The following is a 17144-nucleotide window of genomic DNA, read 5'->3' as shown; positions in this document are numbered from 1 at the left end:
GTGACTATGCTTGTCGTAAGAGGCGACTAACGGGATCGGGTGGTCAGACTAGCTGACTTGGTTGACACATGTCATCGGTTCCCCATTGCGCAGATCGATGCTCATGTTATTGATCACTGGATTGTCTGGTCCAGACTCGATTATTTACAGACCGTCGCCATATAGCTGGAATATTGCTAAGTGCGACGTAAAACTAAACTCACTCACTCACTCAGTACATAGTGATAGTCATAGTCATAGTCATAAAACTATCCAGACAAATACCATTCTGTGTAAATACCTGTAATCAGGCCCCCCTAAGTAATTGAAGGAATTACAGCAAATTTGAAGGAATTGCATTTCAAATGGATACAAACGCAGCCCACTCGCGAAACAATTGCAGCGATATCGGTAGTTTAGCGGTATTAACAGAAACACATCGGCCCTATCGGAAGCAATGTCGGTAATACTGGAAACACGCTCGGCCATCTTCGGAGATTTTTCGGTCGCGAGCGGAAACTCACGCAGCAAAACATGGCGTCGTTGGAAGAAACACCCGTCTCGGTGAGTTGTGTTTTTCGTTCCTACTATTACGTTTTTATACCTATCCATCTTTGACAACCCGTGTTGAATGCGTTTAGGTATGAGGTGTTGTCGGGACAATAGCTTATGTTTTTGGGAAAAGATTGCCACTGCAGAACAGTGTCACAAGTCATGCCCCTGGAGATTGTTTACACCTGAACATCGAAGTCGTGCCGATGATTACGAACATCATGAACGTGCGCCATGAAGAAGTTTATGAGCCATATTTTTTCTTTCTATGAAGTGCAATTAACAAATTTAAACACATTTTACCAAAAAAAATGATGTTTTATCTAGCGCACGTTCGTAATCATCGGCACGACTTCGATGTTCAGATGTAAACAACCTCCGGGGGCATGACTTGTGACACTCTTCTAGAGTGACTATCTTTTCCTAAAAACATAAGCTATTGCCCCGACAACACCTCATACCTAAACGCATTCAACACGGGTTGTCAAAGATGGATAGGTATAAAAATGTAATAGTGGGAACTAAAAACACAACTCACCGAGACGTGTGTTTCTTCCAACGACGCCATGTTTTGCTGCGTGAGTTTCCGCTCGCGACCGAAAAATCTCCGAAGATGGCCGAGCGTGTTTCCAGTATTACCGACATTGCTTCCGATAGGGCCGATGTGTTTCCATTATTGCCGCTAAACTACCGATATCGCTGCAATTGTTTCGCGAGTGGGCTGCATTTGTATCCATTTGAGATGCAATTCCTTCAAATTTGCTGTAATTCCTTCAATTACTTAGGGGGGCCTGTGTAATGGCTAAATATTTGGAAGAGTGTGTATTAGACCGTCCTTTCATTTGCATCCGATAGTTTATGATACATGAATTTATTATCTGAATTGTTGGACTGTGGTATTTTCGCATCAGAATACGAATATCTGATTCATCAGCAGGAAACTGAAAATACACAGTATGTACACTTCTGTGTGTATAAAGCATCCTCATGATGTTTTGCGTGTATTTGTAAACTTATGGTAATAAAAAAAGGATGATGATGATGATATTAATACCTCCAAGACCGGTATGACGAATTTGAACAATTCATAACATCATGCCATTGGATGTTTTGGTTCGGTTCTGTGTTAGACTTATCCCATACACTGTTTCAGGCGTACTTCTTGGCAAAGAGGCCAGATGAGGCAGACTTTATCAATCAACTCCCGTTCGGTTACTACTGTTTTTAGTACTTAATGCCTCCTGATTATTTGCTTCACGGCTCCGCTGTTTGTTGTTCTTAGTTCCCACCTGGCCTGATCCAATTATCTACTCCTTGTTATTCAAGTTCAAGATGTCTGTCACAGCATTCAATAATTCTAATCACTTGGTTGTTGTCACTGTCAGCTTGAACATGGCGTAAGAACCTATACAGAAACGTTACTATATGCAGTTAACACGAAGTTGTTATTACTAAAACATGATACCGCGTATGTAGCTCTTACATTCTTTACGTAAGTTGAAAAAAAATAATGAAAGTCTTGCGCCGTGCTTGAATTGTGAACCGAGGATTAAGTTGTCATTACATCGGTGATGTTTAAAAAGACCCGCGGAGTAACACGTTACTGTCAGCCGTCTCATTCAGGGACGGACGAAATCCCATAGGAAAAAAATTCTTTGGACAAAATCTCTTTCAAGAACAGGCACCCGTGGCGAGCCACCTCCTCGTGGTGGGTGCTGGGTAACGCCAAGAGCTCGCCAACAGCCCGTAGTGGACCCGAGGGGGGGAGCGATATTTGGTCCACCAACCCGTTTGCCGTGGGTTGCGGCCTTTTGTCGGCGGAGGAGGGGATCCTGGTGGTTGAGGGCAATGGGGGCCTGCAATCGTGTTCCTGTTGCTCAATACACCACTTTGGCTCTGACATCACCTAGATGGGTGGTCGAATGGGCCCGGTTCGACCAATCGGCTGGTCATGCCAACCCTATGTGTGGATTATGTAATTGCACAAATTTGATTTTATATTGTTTCAATTTTGGTCTTGGCTTATCACTCATATAACACTTGTAAATTTGAAAAGTGATGTTATTAACTTTGCCTAGAGTCTTATGCCCAGAAGGCGGTGGCTCATGGGTCAATCTGGTAGATTGATTAATTTTCTATTAATCTTCTGCTGGAGTATACCATTTCAGTATCCTTGGTGCTGCCAGTCGGAGACCCACTGGTGTATAGCATTGTCCATGTGATACTCTTTGGAGGGTGGGGAGCTGGGATGGTGAACTTTCTATTATCAACCATGGCTCAACCAAAAAAACATAAACGAGCACTAGATGAGTGTTTGTCCTCTGATGAGGAAAATATCACAAACAGATATCCAGAAACATGCAGTAGATTCTTGGTTGTATCTTCGACTGATGGTGAACCACTCAAGCTAAATCCGTTTGCCACATCAAAAGCAATTTATGGACTTGTTGGCGATGTCCAAGCTGTTAGAAAAATTAGATCAGGGTTTCTCCTCATAGAGTGTAAAACAGCAAAACAATCAGCTACCCTCATAGCCACAAAACAGCTTGCAAATAATGAAGTTTCAGTTTCTCCTCACAAGTCTTTGAACAGTAGCAAAGACATCTTGAGGGACAGAGACCGCTGGCTTGCCCACATGAGTGAAAAGGAAATAGTTACCGAACTGCAAAACCAAGGAGTCACTCATGTGAAAAGATTCACGTTTAAGAACAATGGAGAAACTTTGAATACCAACACATACTTAATTTCTTTTTCTCAACCCCAACACCAAAAGTACATAAAAGCTGGATATTGTAACATCGAAGTGGAACAGTATATTCCAAACCCACTTCGTTGTTACAAGTGTCAAAAGTTTGGTCACGGTGCCCAATCCTGCAAAAATCGTGCAAGGTTCTGACTGTTTGTCTTCTCCAAAATGTGTCAATTGTCTTGGAGATCATATGTCTTCGTCAAAGTCATGCCATGTCTGGAAACGTGAATATGAAATTGTCAAAATCCAAATCCAAAAGAATGTCACATATCATGAGGCAAAACGTATAGTTAATATAGCCTCCCCTCAATCATCAGGTGTACCATATTCTACAGTTGTTGCTCGCCCCAATACTAAGTCTGTTCTGTCAGTTGCATGTCAGACAGATATCACCTGGGTTGAAGCTTACAAACACACTTTAATTGCATCAGATTCTACTGTAGATAAACACCATGCAACATCAGCTTGCCAGACTGAATCACAAACAATATCTCCTGTTGTGAAAAATCCTTGTCAAAAAGTAGATTACAGACATAAAACTGATCGAGTACAAAAGGGATCACGTGATCCTGTACAAATCTATAACAAGTTTCAACTTTTAGAAGACATGGACGTCTCTCCTCATCCCCGTGCGTGACATAGAAGCAGTTCGCCTCGGCAGGGGAAAAGTCGGTCCCCAGTACTACCACCTGCTATAAAATGAACAATAACTCCTTAATCCAATGGAATTGCAGAGGACTTAGGACCAATTTTAATGAAGTACAGTTACTAGCACAGGATTTTAAACCATCAGCATTTAGTTTTCAAGAAACGTACCTGAAACAAAATGATAAGTTCGAATTGCGTAAATACAATTCTTATCATTCTTTTTCACCCCCTGGTGACAAAGCCACTGGTGGATCTTCCATATTGCTGAGACATGATATAATTATAGCCCTGTTCGTCTTTACATATAACCCTTACTCTTTGTTCCTTGTATATCTCCCCTTCTTCCATCAGAATGATCTTCAAGATTTGTATGACCAATTACCAAACCCCTGTATCATAATGGGTGATCTCAATGGTCATAACCCATTATGGGGAAGTCCTGATACAACAGTAAAGGGAAAGTTCTTGAAGAGTTTATATCTGATAATTATTTATGTATATTCAATGATGGCTCTGACACATATTTACATCCTGGAACGGGAACATATTCTTCCTTAGACCTGTCACTCACTGATTCAAACGTTTATAATGAGTTTGAATGGTCAGTCCATAATGATCTTTGTGGTAGTGACCATTGTCCAACAGTACCTACAGCAATTAACCCTTCCGATGATCCGCCTGTAACAAGATGGAATTTTTCAAAGGCCAATTGGCCATTATTTCAGGCCACCTGCCTTAAGGAACTTAAACCAGATCTTTTCATGGATGTACCTGATCCAATTAAAATGTTCTCGGACAAACTGAAACATATAGCTGATGTTACGGTTAAGAATTTGCCGTGACAAACTATTTAACAAATCCCCTTGTAAACCAGCAAAACAGAACAAGACAGGTTGTTTACGTTCAAATAATATATTGTTAAACCACGAGAGTGAGATATACAGAGTCACAAGTCAATATATATCAATGCTGATTACAAATACATTTCAAGAGATACAAAATCTAAGTCAGTGGGTCACAAAAATACAATATATCAAACTCACCAAAGTCTTGATGTGAGAAGGAACAGCTACGGCAAAATGTAAACAAAGCGATTGGTGCGACAGCAGATAAAGTTGACAGGATATTCAAGCGTGGCAGAGAAGTAAATCCAGCAGATAAGAATGAAAATCAGTGATAGTGTCGCCCTCCACACGGCAACCAGCCTATTTATATAAACTAAGCCACTTCCCGAAAGTTCGGGCGTACACTAACATCGTCAACAGTGTAGAATGGTCTCGAAGCAGTATCCCGGAAGTGAAACATTGAAAACTAGGAGCAGGCAAATTCCGGAATACCAAAATACTAAAAGTGTTGACCAGATATTAAAACGTTATGTGACCCATAATATTTACAATCCGAAACACCAAACATTGTGACCCAATAATAATTAATACAGAATTAATAACAAAATACACAGGAAATACATACTCGTAACACTCTCCCCCTTGAGGAAAAGAAACTTTCTGTTACAATCATAGCAATAACAACATAATAACATGACATGTAATAATATGAGTAATATGCAAACTTCTTGCAAAATTACAATGACAAAATGCAGATACATACATACAGCATCATCAGGTCATCAAACATTTATACCCTGGAAAGTGCATCAGCACAAACACTGTCTTTGCCTTTAATGTGTTTGATCACAAGATTGAACCCTTGCAAGGTCAAACTCCACCTCATAGGTCTCTGATTTTTGTTCTTCATTTTGTGAAGAGTGAGTGAGTGAGTTAATATTTAACGTCACATCAGCAATATCTCAGCCATATCGTGACGAGAACATGTAATACTGAAATGAAGTATATATATCTATTATAAAACCTGTCAACGAAGGACAGTAAAACAACTGGAATATCACAGATGAGAATATAAAACTAGTAACTATACCTAAAACAATTTATCTATAGAGGACAATACAAGATAAAAATGAGCTATAGATTGCTAACAACTGAAAGTAGATCACCATACTAGGGACCATGGGGACTTACAGTACCTTTGCTACCTGCATGGACCCTAGCTGGATTTACATCATCCCCCTCAGCCATCAGCAATTTGGGAAATCTAGCCATGCAAATAAAACGACACTTATGCTACGATTAAAAAATATGAAAGTTTGAATTTACTTTGAATGTTTGTGGACTTACGTACAATACTTCAACCCCCTTTGAGGATACAGCCACTAACAAGCACAGTTACCAATTTAAACTTCCAATAATAAAATATTTATCTATTTACAGTTCTGTCAATAAATCTAATTCTTTTAAAAATGCAATGATTAAATGAGAGCTTGTGTTATTAAAAAGATCCTTCAGAGTTCGTGAATGAAAATACTGATCCCTTGTGATGGAATACTCAACACAGTGAAGCAGGATATGCTTGACTGTGATTCTTCCATCACAAGGGATACAAAACGGAGGATCCTCACCTTTAAGCAAATATTTATGTGTATATCTTGTGTGGCCAATACGACATCGTCGCATGATGACCTCTTCAAATCTGGACTGACAACCCAAGTAGGTGTAGCCAACATACGGTTTTATTTCATGTAATTTATTGATACCTACTTGAGTGTCCCACCTCTTCTGCACCAGATCACGGATATACGTTCTAATGCTTCCTTTGTAATCTGAATATGGAAGAAGAAGTGGCGTCACAGATTTGTTGAGTGCTGCCTTGGCAGCAAGATCAGCCATCACATTCCCAGAAATACCTACGTGACTCGGTAACCAACAAAAGACGATGTCGTATTGGCCAGTAGCAAGAGTATTATACAGTTTAATAATTTCAATTAAAAGTGGATGTTTACAAGAAATATATTATATACTGTTTACGTTTCGGGTGTCTTTGAATATATTTGAGAGCTGTTAATATGGCATTAGCTTCTGCTGTAAAAATAGAACTATTATCTGGTAATCTAGAAGATATTGTTCTGGATCCAATGACAGTAGCGCAAGCAACTGCACCACCGTCCTTGGACCCATCTGTAAATAAGGATTTGTAATTGTTATATGTATGTTTCAATTGATTTTATTCTTGTTTATACTGTAATTCATTCGTTTCTGATTTTTTTAAATGTGGTTAATGTTAGGTCAAAATGTGGTCAAACCAACTGCCAAGGGGGAGAGGAAAGAAGACGGAAAGGAGCTATATTGTCCAGCTCAATACCAGCAGCAGCAATAAACGGCTTTATTCTGAGTCCAAGAGGTGGAACAAGAGAAGACTTTTTGCTATACAAATCCTCATAAAGAGGATTGAAAACCCAGTTATATGCAGGGTTAGATTCGTTGAAGTTTAGTTTTGTGATATATTGTAAAGATAATTTAATACGGCGTTGTGCAAGAGATGGTTCATCGGCCTCAACGTAAAGACTGTCAATAGGTGAAGTTCTGAAGGACCCAAGACAAAGTCTTAGACCTTGGTGATGGACAGGATCAAGAAGTTTAAGATTGCTTTTGCAGGCTCCACCATAGACGATGGAGCCATAATCAAGTTTAGAACGTACTGGTGATCGATATAGATGGAGAAGGGTAGCTTGATCCCCTCCCCATTTTGAATTTGAAACCACTTTCAACAAGTCAAGTGCTTTCAGGCATTTAGTTTCAAGAGATTTAATATGTGGTAAAAAACTTAAATGTGAATCAAAGATTAGACCCAAGAATTTGGCTTGCTTCACAACTTTAATGGGCGTCCCATCTAGAGACAGTTCAGGGTCTTTATGGGGTTTGTATTTACGACAAAAATGTATGCAGTTAGTTTTCGATTTGGAAAATTTAAAGCCGTTTTCAAGACACCATTTATCTATTTTGTTTAAACACAACTGCAATTGCCGTTCAATGGTATGCATATTTTTACCACGACAAGAAATATTAAAATCATCCACAAATAATGATCCATCAATTGAATCGTTTAAAACTTTTGATAAACTGTTGATCTTGATGCTAAAAAGAGTGACAGATGAAATACTGCCTTGTGGAACACCCTGATCCTGATTGTAATGATCAGACAGGGTAGAACCCACACGGACCTGGAATTGTCTGTCATTTAAAAAGTTGGCAATAAATTGCGGCAAACGACCTCGCAAGCCAAAGTCATGTAAATCCCTCAAAATACCATGTTTCCAGGTTGTGTCATATGCTTTTTCAAGATCAAAAAAGATAGACACAGCATGTTGTTTATTAATTAGTGCGTTTTTCACAAATGATTCCAGTCGCACTAAGTGATCGACAGTACTTCTGTTTTTACGGAAACCACACTGTATATCTGTGATAAGATTATTTGTTTCCAAGTACCAAACAAGTCGATTATTTATCATGCGTTCCATGGTCTTGCAAACACAGCTAGTTAGTGAAATAGGTCGATAATTGGACGGATCCGTATGATCACGTCCAGGTTTAGGTATTGGTACTACTATGGCGTCACGCCATGACGGAGGAAAGTTACCCGATGTCCATGTATCATCAAAAATATTTAGAAGAGTTTCTAGGCAGGATTCCGGTAAGTGCTTCAGGAGTTGATAATGTATGTTATCAGCTCCTGTAGCAGTGTCATGAGCTTGATCAAGAGCAGTATGGAGTTCATGAATAGAAAACGTGTCATTATAATCTTCCCTATTATCAGAATTGAAATTTATAGTTTTCTTTTCTTCTTGTTTTTGATATTGCTGGAATTCTGGTACATAATTTGAAGAGGAAGAGTGTTTAGCAAGGGTTTCTCCTAGTTTATTAGCAATATCTGATTTATCAGTAAGCAATTGATCTCCATGTTTAAGATGATGGAATTGATTTAGGAATGTATGTATCAACATTGAGATTACAGTACCCTGCCTTAAGTGACTTTGGAGCAGTAGGCGATGAGAAGGAAAACAGATATGTGTTGGTTTTTATGGTTGTGTTGTTTTTACGGGTTGAGAAGCGTTTGACATATAGTACACCCTGATCTCTCATCTCGGAAACTATATCTAGGTCAGACATGTCTGCTAGCAATCGATCACGATCTCGCACTATTGCCTTACTGGTGTTGAGTGTTTTGTGGGTCGTGACAGTAACCGGAGTACCAACAAAAGTGTCGATATTCAAAAGGTTGGTTGACTGTTGCTTTCTGGCACACTCAATCAACAGTGCACCAGAACGTAATCGTCGAATGTTCTTTACTTCGCCAGCAATGCCTTGGATACCTTTAGACACAGCAAATGGGTCCAGCTCAAAGGTGTGTTATCTTTGGTCTCAATGACAAGAAAACGTGGCCAGTAATCAATTTGTTTGGACGGTCTGAGGACGTCAACGGGATCATTTTCGAGAGGACGTTTGCTCTTCTTAGTGGGGGTTTCGTAAGCCATGTTTAGTTATGTAGATTTCATCATCCGAGCTCCCCACCCACCACGGAGTATCACAAGGACGATGCTAAAACAAGCGGGGATCCAGCTTACAGCATCAAGGATACCCGGATGATATACTCCAGTAGAAGAATTATAAATAATTACTCCACCAGATTGGCCCATGAGCAACCGCTTTCTGGGCATAAGACTCTAGGCAAAGTTCAAAACAACATAATTCAACATCAAACATGTTTTAGACAATAAAGCCAAGACTAAACGCAGTCAAAATCAATTCCAAATCATACTTGTGCAATGATACATAAATTCATAATCTATGCACAGGGCTTGGCATGACCAGCCGATTGGTTGAACCGGGCCCATTCAACCTCCCGTCTAGGTGAAGTAAGGGTCGAAGGGGTGTGTTGAGCAAAGGGAACGCGGTCACAGGCCCCCAGTGCCCTCAACCCCCAGACTCCCGTCCTCCAACGACACAGGGCCGCAACCCACGGCAAACGGGTTGGTGGACCAAATATGCCCCCGGATCCACAGGGGGGGTTGGCGAGCACTTAGCGTTACCCAGCACCCACCACGAGGAGGTGGCTCGCCACGGGTGCCTCATTTTGTGAAGAAAAGTCAAGGGATTGTGATCAGTAAAAACCTCAATTTTTTTGGCGAAGTGGTGGTACCAAGGTACACTTAAAAATGCTGTAAAGCTAACAAAAGACCTAATGTCTCTTTCTCAATGGTTGAATAATTTCTTTGGTGCTTGTCAAATTTCTTTGAAAAATAACAAACTGGATGTTCAATCCCTGAATCATCCTCTTGAATCAGGACAGCACCTGCACCAACATCACTTGCCATCACTTGAATTCATGAGTATGGCTTTGACTTTTTCAAATGCAGTCTGACAACTGCTATCCCACTGAAATTTTACCTTTTTACCCAAAAGGTTAGTAAGTGGAAATACAACATCTGAGAAGTTTTGACAAAACTTTCTGTAATAGCCAGCCATACCCAAGAATCTCTTGAGTTCTTTCTTAGATTGAGGTACTGGAAAATGTACAATTGCCTCAACTTTAGCATGAACTGGTTGTACCTGGCCTACAACATGCCCTAAAAATTCCACTTGTGCCTTTCCGAATTCACACTTGGCGAGATTCACAGTTAACTTCGCCTCAGACAGTCTTTCGAAGAAAGCACGAGTCCTTTTCAGATGGTCATCCCACTCCATGTCGTAACAGATGACATCATCCATGTAAGCCTCGACACGATCAAGGCCTGATGTGACACTGTTGACGAGTCTCTGGAATGTCGCTGGAGCATTCTTCAGACCAAACGGCATCACTTTGTACTGATACAGTCCATCTGGTGTAGCGAATGCCGATATTTTCTTTGCACGGTCTGTGAGTGGAATCTGCCAGAAGCCCTTCAGTAAATCAAACTTACTTATATACTTGGCTTGACCAATGCAATCGTCCACTCTCGGAATAGGATACGAGTCAGTTCGTGAGAGTGCATTGACAGCTTTCATGTCAGCACAGCAGCGCCAACCACCTCCACTCTTCGGCACAAGAACACATGGTGAACTCCACGGACTGTCACTGGGTTCAATAATGTCATTGTCCAGCATGTATTTCACCTCCTTCCGTAGAATTTCACGGTTCACTGGATTCATCCGATAAGGGTGTTGTTTTACAGGCACAGCATCACCTACATCTATATCATGGCTAAAAACATCAGTTCGACCATGCACATCAGGAAATAAGTGAGAGAACTCATAAATCAAATCTGACATCTGAACTTTCTGTTCAGGGGACAAATGTGATAGTTTCTCATGAAGGTGAGCTAACACATCAGAATTTCTCAACTTTGGTGAAACATTATCACTAAGATCATCAAACTTCACATTGCTAACACAATCATCAATGTTGTCAACATTTTCACAATTGTCTTTAGTACAATCAGAAACTGGGGAGAGTGTGGCAATACAATTAACATGTTTGTGGTTTCTAACCTGTCATGATATTTCTTTATCATGTTAACATGACACAATCTCTTTTGTTTACGACGACCAGGTGTCAAGACGACATAGTCTGTGTCACTAACCTTTTTGTCAACAACATATGGACCTTGATATCTTGCTCTCAGTGGCTGACCAGCAATGGGAAGCAAAACTAACACTTTCTCACCACAAGTGAAATTTCTCTCTTTTGACTTTTTGTCATAGTTAAGCTTCATTTTTTCTTGAGAAACTTTCAAGTTTCTTCTAGCCAACTCACTTGCTTTTAATAGCCTGTCCCTAAATGTTGACACATAGTCTAACAGATTGATCTCAGGTCTGTCATTGAGCCATTGTTCTTTGAAGTGTTTTAGTGGCCCACGCACACTGTGACCAAACACAAGCTCAAAGGGGCTAAACCCTAAACTTTCCTGAACTGACTCTCTGACAGCAAACAACAACAAATGCACACCCTCATCCCAATCTTTCTCTGTCTCAAAACAATAAGTCTTGATCATATTCTTCAAAGTTTGATGAAATCTCTCTAAAGCTCCCTGTGACTCTGGATGATAAGCACTAGACTTAACTTGCTTAATACCTAACTGGTACATAGCTTGTTGAAACACCTTAGACATAAAGTTTGAGCCCTGATCAGACTGAACAACATCTGGCAAACCAACTAAGGTGAAAAACTTGATCAAAGCTTTGACAATTACAGGAGCAACAATCCTACGAAGCGGAATTGCTTCAGGAAATCTGGTAGAAGCACACATGATTGTGAGTAAATACTGATTACCAGACTTAGTCTTAGGTAGTGGACCAACACAATCAACAATAACTCTACTGAAAGGTTCCTCAAAAGCCGGTATAGGTTTCAAGGGAGTGGTAGGAATTTTCTGATTTGGTTTTCCAACAATTTGGCATGCATGACAGGTCTTACAAAATTCAGCCACATCTTGTCTCAAACTGGGCCAAAAGAAATGTGCCAACATTTTCTCACAAGTTTTGTTTACACCCAAATGACCTGCCATGGGACTGTCATGTGCCAATGAAAGTACATGTTTTCGAAATACTTTCGGTACCACAATTTGATGGTTCAATTTCCATTCATCCTCCGCAGGAACATCCGGCGACCTATATTTCCTCATCAGAACACCATCCTTGTAGTAATAACAAACTGGAACCTTGCTAACTTCCTCAAAAGAAACAGCCTTACTTGCCAACTTCTGCACTTCAACATCCTCAGTCTGTGCACTAATAAGCTGCTCTCTGGAAAGAACATGTTCACCACCTGACAAACTATCTGACTTATCAATAAGTCCTGAAGAGCTATTACTCTCTGAAGATAAGTCCTCTGTCTCCACCTCACACAAAGAATGATCCATAAAAGTACCTGACAAATCATAAATGGTATCATTCTGCAAAGAAGTCTTGGAAGAAATGCCTTTCGACATTGAACGAGTCACTGCACAAGAGGGAAAAATACCCGGAAATTCATCCTCCAACTTTTCAGTACTAACTAAACTCTCCGACGAAACAGTGACAATAGGATCAGCGCCAACTTCAGCCCCCATAAGATCATTACCGATCAACAAATCGACACCCGGAACTGGGAGAGAGTCAAGAACACCAACTTTCACCTCACCTGAAATCAGATCTGAGGTCAAATTGACAAAATGGAGAGGAGCAGAAGAATTGCCACCTATACCCTGAAGCAAAACATCTGAGTTAGCTGAAGACTCATCACAAAAAGGCAAAATATCCTTCAAAATCAGAGATTGAAGAGCTCCAGTATCCCTCAAGATAATAACGGGCCGTGGGGTAGAATTATCTCCCATAAGTGACACAGAACCCTTATACACTAAGGGCAAAAACTCCGCCTGAACAACAGAATCTGGAGACTTACTCTCACAGACAAAACTCTCCCCAGAGAGGTGCGATGGACACAAAAGCATTTGGGGAACCTGTAGCCTGATTTTTAAACTGGAGTTTGTAACATGCAGACCCCAAATGACCTGGCTTCTTACAATACGCATAAACAGGATCAGAACCACTGGTAGTCTTAGGCTTAGACTGAAAAGTATGTGACTGCTTGCCACTAGAATTTGAACCAGTTCTAACACCACTGTAACCTGCATGTCCTGAAGTCTTAACCGGGAAAAAGCCATTTTGGCCAGAAAACTTTGCATTACCCGGAGACTTAAAAGAACTCTTGTGAGTCAAACAATAATCATCGGCCAACATTGCTGCCTTATGTAAGTCATCAAACTTTTGTTTCCAAGTAAGTCTTAAGGTCAGCATGAACACTCTGCTTGAAATGTTCCATCAACATTAACTGTCTCAAACCATCAAAATCTGTGACTTCCTTAGACCCACACCACCTATCAAACAATGTTTCATTTTCTCTAGCAAACTCTACAAAAGTCTCATTGTCCCGTTTGTGAGCATTTCTGAATTTCTGACGATAAGCCTCAGGTACTAACTCATAAGCTTTCAAAATTGTTTTCTTGACAAGATCATAATCTGAGCTTTGTTGTACTGACAAAGCTGAATAAGCATCCTGAGCTTTCCCCTTCAAAACAGCTTGCAATAGCATAGTCCATGACTCCCTAGGCCACTTGAGATTTTCAGCAACTTTCTCAAAATGTAGAAAATATTTGTCAACTTCTTTTTCATTAAAAGGTGGTACAAGCCTAGCATGCTTTGCAATGTCAAAAGTGGAAGAATCTGAGTTCTGAGAAGGGTTGTCAAGTGAAACATTGAAAACTAGGAGCAGGCAAATTCCGGAATACCAAAATACTAAAAGTGTTGACCAGATATTAAAACGAAATGTGACCCATAATATTTACTATCCGAAACACCAAACATTGTGACCCAATAATAAGTAATACTGAATTAATAACAAAATACACAGGAACTACATACTCGTAACACTGATGAAACTATTCCTAAGTCCTCTGTAAATCTGCACGTCCGTAAACCATGGTTTAATGATGAATGCAAACAGGCTAGGAAAAAGAGGAAGAAAGCAGAGAAATATTTTCGTCTTCATCCCACTGTTCATAACTTAAATAATGTAAAAATCAGTTACGCTAAAGCTCGACGAACGTTTAAACACATTAAACGTCATACTTGGAAAAATTACGTTTCCAAAATAAATTCCCGTACCCCTATGTCAAGGGTATGGAATATGATCCAAAAAATTAAAGGCAAGGGTTCCAAATCCAGTGGTATTCAGCATCTCAAAAATGATAATAACATACTAACTGAAAAATCTGATATTGCAAACAAGATGGGTGAAACTTTGGCTAAACATTCGTCCTCCTCAAATTATCATCCAAAATTCCAGACTTATCAAACACACCAAGAGAAGAAACCAGTGAATATTAAATCTGATAGTGGTGAAGATTATAATGAGGTATTTTCATTACATGAACTTCATACTGCGCTATCACAGGCTCACGACACTGCAACAGGACCTGATGATATCCGTTACCAGCTCTTAAAACACTTGCCTGAATCATGTCTCGAAACGTTACTTGGCATTTTTTACCATATCTGGACAACACATTTTCCCCCTTCATGGCGAAAAGCCACAGTTGTTCCTATTCCAAAGCCTGCGAGGGATCATACAGATCCATCAAATTACCGACATATTTCCTAAACTAGCTGCGTTTGCAAAACCATGGAGCGAATGGTAAATAATCGCTTAGTTTGGTTTTTGAAAACCAACAATCTGATTACTGATATACAATTTGGTTTTCGTAAAACCGAAGCACAATTCACCACTTGGTTCGTTTGGAATCATTTGTTAAAAATTCTTTCATTAAAAAACAACACGCAGTATCAATCTTTTTTGATCTTGAGAAGCATATGATACTACTTGGAAGCATGGCATTTTGAAAGATTTACATTCTTTTGGGTTGAGAGGTCGTTTGCCTCAGTTTATATCTAATTTTTTAAATGACAGTTTCAAGTACGTGTGGGATCAACCCTCTCAGACTAATTTCGTCAAGATCAGGGTGTTCCACAAGGCAGTATTTTGTCTGTGACTTTATTTAGTATTAAAATCAATAGTCTTTCTAAGGTTTTAAGTGATTCAGTAGATGGATCACTATTTGTGGATGATTTTAATGTTTCTTGTAGATGTAGAAATATGCATACAATAGAGAGGCAATTACAAATTTGTCTCAATAAAATTGAAAAATGGTCACTTGAAAGCGGGTTTAAATTTTCTATAACAAAAACAAATTGCTTGCATTTCTGCAGAAAGTATAAACCGCATAAAGATCCATAACTATTTTTAAATGGCACCCCCATCAAAGTAGTAAAGGAGGCCAGGTTCTTGGGTCTTATTTTCGACACACATCTAACTTTTCTACCTCACATTAAATCTCTTAAAACTAAATGCCTGAAGGCACTTGATCTGTTATAAGTTGTTTCCAATTCAAAGTGGAGAGGAGACCAAACTACCCTACTCCATTTATACAGATCTCTCATCCGTTCGAAACTTGATTACGGCTCCATCGTGTATGGTGGAGCCTGGAACAGCAACCTCAAAATACTTGATTCTATCCACCATCAAGGTCGAAGACTATGTCTTGGGTCATTTAGAACTTCTCCTATTGACAGTTTTTACGTCAAGGCCGATGAGCCATCTCTTACTCAACGACGTATAAAACTCTCCTTACAGTATAAAACAAAACTATATTCTAATGAGGTCAACCCTGCATTTAACTGTGTTTTTAATCCTCTATATGTGGACCTATACAATACAAAGTCTTCTCTTGTTCCGCCTCTTGGGCTTAGAGTGCAACCTTTTCTGTCTGCTTGCGGCATTGAGCTAGCCAATATATCTCCTTCCCGTCTGCTTTCGTCTCCACCTTGGCAGTTAGTTCGACCCGAAGTTGACCTAACACTGACGAGGTTTAAAAAATCAGAAAACAAATGAATTACAATATAAACAAGACTATAATCAATTAAAAAGTAACTATAATACATACAAATGTTTATTTACAGATGGGTCCAAGGATGGTGGCGCAGTGGCTTGTGCCACTGTCATTGGATCCAGAACAATATCTTTCAGATTACCGGATAATAGTTCTATTTTCACAGCAGAAACAAACGCTATATTAACGGCTCTTAAATATATTGAAAGACATCCTAGACATAAACAGTATATTATCTATTCCGATTCTCTTTCTTGCCTCCAGGCAATTAAAAACCTGTCATGTAAACATCCACTTTTGATAGAAATAATTGAATTATTTAATAATCTTGCAACTGGCCAATACGACATCGTCTTTTGTTGGTTACCCAGGCATGTGGGCATTTCTGGCAATACAATGGCCGATCTTGCTGCCAAGACAGCACTCAACAATTCCGCGACTCCACTTCTTATCCCATACTCTGGTTATAAAGCTACAATTAGATCGTATGTCCGAGATCTGATGCAAAAGAGGAGGGACACCCAAGTGGGTGTAAATAAATTACATGCAATGAAACCTTATATTGGTTATAACCACTTGGGTTGTCAGTCCAGATTTGAGGAAGTCATTATGAGGCGATGTCATATTGGCCATACGAGATATACTCATGAATACCTTTTGAAAGGTGAGGATCCTCCGTTCTGCATCCCTTGTGATGAAAGAACCACAGTCAAGCATATCTTGCTTGACTGTGTTGAGTATTCCATCACATGGGATCAGTATTTTAATTCACAAACTAATAAGACCTTTTTAGCAATTTTAGCCCTCATTTAATTATCGCATTTTTAACGGAATTAGATTTGTTAATTGAGCTGTAAATAGATAAATATTTTAAAATTGGAAGATTAAATTAGTAACTCAAATCGT

General features: G+C 39.6%; 1 protein-coding gene across 1 annotated transcript in view; it reads right to left on the bottom strand.

Moving 5' to 3' along the window:
* Positions 1–17144, bottom strand: part of LOC137272289 (uncharacterized) — a 39243-nt gene that overhangs the window by 2714 nt on the left and 19385 nt on the right. The window lies entirely within an intron of this gene.

The sequence above is a fragment of the Haliotis asinina genome, chromosome 2 (assembly GCF_037392515.1).
Source record: "Haliotis asinina isolate JCU_RB_2024 chromosome 2, JCU_Hal_asi_v2, whole genome shotgun sequence".
Lineage (NCBI taxonomy): Eukaryota > Metazoa > Mollusca > Gastropoda > Lepetellida > Haliotidae > Haliotis > Haliotis asinina.
The sequence above is the reverse complement of the archived record's forward strand: the minus strand, read 5'-3'. Positions and strand labels throughout refer to the sequence as shown.